Source organism: Triticum dicoccoides, chromosome 7A (genome assembly GCF_002162155.2).
Source record: "Triticum dicoccoides isolate Atlit2015 ecotype Zavitan chromosome 7A, WEW_v2.0, whole genome shotgun sequence".
NCBI lineage: Eukaryota > Viridiplantae > Streptophyta > Magnoliopsida > Poales > Poaceae > Triticum > Triticum dicoccoides.
In genome coordinates this window covers 654,918,022-654,920,804 of record NC_041392.1, presented here as the reverse complement: position 1 = coordinate 654,920,804, position 2,783 = coordinate 654,918,022, and positions in this window count along the sequence as shown.

Genomic DNA, 2,783 nt, shown 5'->3' with positions numbered 1-2,783 from the left:
TATCAAGTCACATTTTTAATATTAGATACATCCGTATCTAGATAAATTTAAGACAAAAATTTTGGGACGGGAGGAGTACTTTATCCGTTCCAAAATAAATGACTCAACTTTGTACTAACTTTAAGGGAGTAGTTACTAGTACTTCACCAGCCCATGCCCTTTCCAGTGTAGTAGCATATGACGCTTGCAAGTTGCAAAGGCAAGCTGGCTGAGATGAAGGAAATGCAAGGACAGCCATAACTTCAGGCCTGCTGTGACTACAAAGATGAGTAGGACTGGAAGTAATTAAGTAACATGTCCTTTTTGTGGGTATATGCTTGGAAATGACCTTCATATTTTACAACCCTTCCAGAAGTAGGTTGTCTGTTATACCTCTCACTTTCAGTAAGAACAATAAAAAATGTGCTAAGCATGGATGCTGGATGCATTAGTAGCTATGATGAGTTAATTATGTGAACATTCTCTGGTCTTTTAACCTCTGCAGTTAATCAAAAGATTCCTTGTGATTTTATACCTTTGTTTTTGGACGGATGCTGTACAAATTAGTCATTGGATTGGATGCATGAGCGTGCTTGTGACCAACAATACGTTTCAAAAGGGGTGTGCAAATTCAAGTGCTGAAGTGATTGCTGAAGAGACCTCATCCGTCCAACTACAACATATCACTGGGAAGAAAAGGCGTATATCCACACACGCTTGTGCATTGCAACTGTTGGGACATGATGCTGCTGAACTAAAACTCTAGTACACACTAATGTACTAGTATCTCTAGTCTTTATCGGTTATATATGCGTATCTCGAGACCATGGAATGAGTTCACCATATCGGTGCCAAAAGCAGCTAGGTAGCTATGCAACGCGGCGATGCACACGACGGTCGGAGACGGTAGACAGGCTTTGTTCTGGGAGGACAAGTGGCTGGAAGGATTCAGGATCAGGGAAGTTGCACCGGCCATCTACTCCAGGATTCCCAAACGCGTTCGCCGGCAACTCCACGTCAACGAGGCATTAGCTAATGGCGCGTGGGCGCGGTACGTGGGTCCGAATTTGGAGGGGCCGGCGCTCCTCCAGTTTATGGTGCTGTGGGAGCGGGTTCAAGGATATCAACTCCAGGAGGGAGTGCACGACCGGATCGTGTGGGCATGGGAGAGGAGCGGGGTCTACTCTGCTAGCTCGGCTTACACGGCGAAGTTCTCAGGCAGTGAGGTGGTCCTGACAGCGGCAACAACGTGGGAAAATCGGGCCCCCCTTCAGTGCCGTTTTTTCACTTGGCTCGTGGTGCGGAACCGCCGTTGGACCTCGGATCGTTTGGCCAGGAGGGGGCTGCCGCATGAAGAGGTTTGCCCGCTTTGCGACCAGGAGGATGAAACGATGAACCATATCATGCTTCAGTGCGCCTTCTCCCGGTCCTTTTGGCTGCAGATTTGCATGGCTCTGGGCAAGCCGGAGTGGACGCCAACGTAGGACGACATGCTACCATCATGGCTGGTAAACATAGGAGGGGACGGCATGCCGGCGAGGGACTCGCGGACCATCATCATCCTTTCCCTTTGGGAGCTCTGGAAACATCGGAATGGGATCATGTTTGACGGCGACTCCCCTTCGCTTAATAGACTCTTTGGTAGGATCCTTTCGGAGGGTAGGGCTTGGAAGACGGCCGGCCTCATACGGTTGGACTTGGAATCCTTCTTTAGGTGGATACATAGGTGGGTCGGAGGTGAGGTGTAGTGTGTACCCTTGATACGGTGGAGTGGGTGTGTTGTAACACCCTCGGCGGAGGGCTCTTGTACCCCTTTTCTCCCTCTTTAATGCAAGATACGCATGCTATGCGTATTCGAGAGAAAAATTAACAACATGTTTGATATTTTCTTGATTTCATTTTGTAGTTATTTCGAATATTCGGTGGTGTCACACCAAGCAAATTTTGAATATTTTCTGGATGTTTCCAAGACAAGGGTTAAAACAGAGGTTATATTATAATGAATGCGGAATTGAAGCTGACAAATTCCGTAATATATTGTTGAGCTTGTGCTGAATATAAAATGTGCGTACAGGTTACAAATAGGTTTTGGAGATGTTTTTCACCAATACTAAGCTGAATTAACTAACTAGTATTCCAGGCTTACGTATTCCCTGGATCTAATTCACAGCAGAACGGGCGATAAGAACAGAACTGATGTACTTCATATTAGTCTCATCTTTCCAGTCCAGTACTTGGTCAATAGGAAAATGTACAAAATCTGCAAAGTGGCAATAAAGTACGTCAGAAATGAGTTTATTTTCCTTGCTGAAACTGGTCACAGAGACAGGCTGGCCACATAGTGATGTGGATGATTACCTTCACTTCTACTCCCTCCGTTCCAAAATAGATGACTCAACTTTGTACTAACTTAGTATAAAATTGAGTCATCTATTTTGGAACGGAGGGAGTAGGATATAGGCGCAAAGATTTGGCAAATACTCCCTCCGTTCTTAAATATAAGTCTTTTTAAAGATTTCAATATAGACTATATACAAAGCAAAATGAGAGAATCTATACTCTAAAATGCGTCTATATACATCCGTATGTAGTTTATATGGAAATCTCTAGAAAGACTTACATTTAGGAACGGAGGGAGTAGAGAAGAATGATAAGAGATGAGTATTTATTAAGTCTTGACGCTTCCCTATTTACTCCTTCTATGGTAGAGTACTAACCCTCTTCTTTATGGCGGCCCATCATTTTGTGCTTCTACAAAACAAATTGAGGTCGAACTAACCCTACCACTCTACCTGATTTCTCTA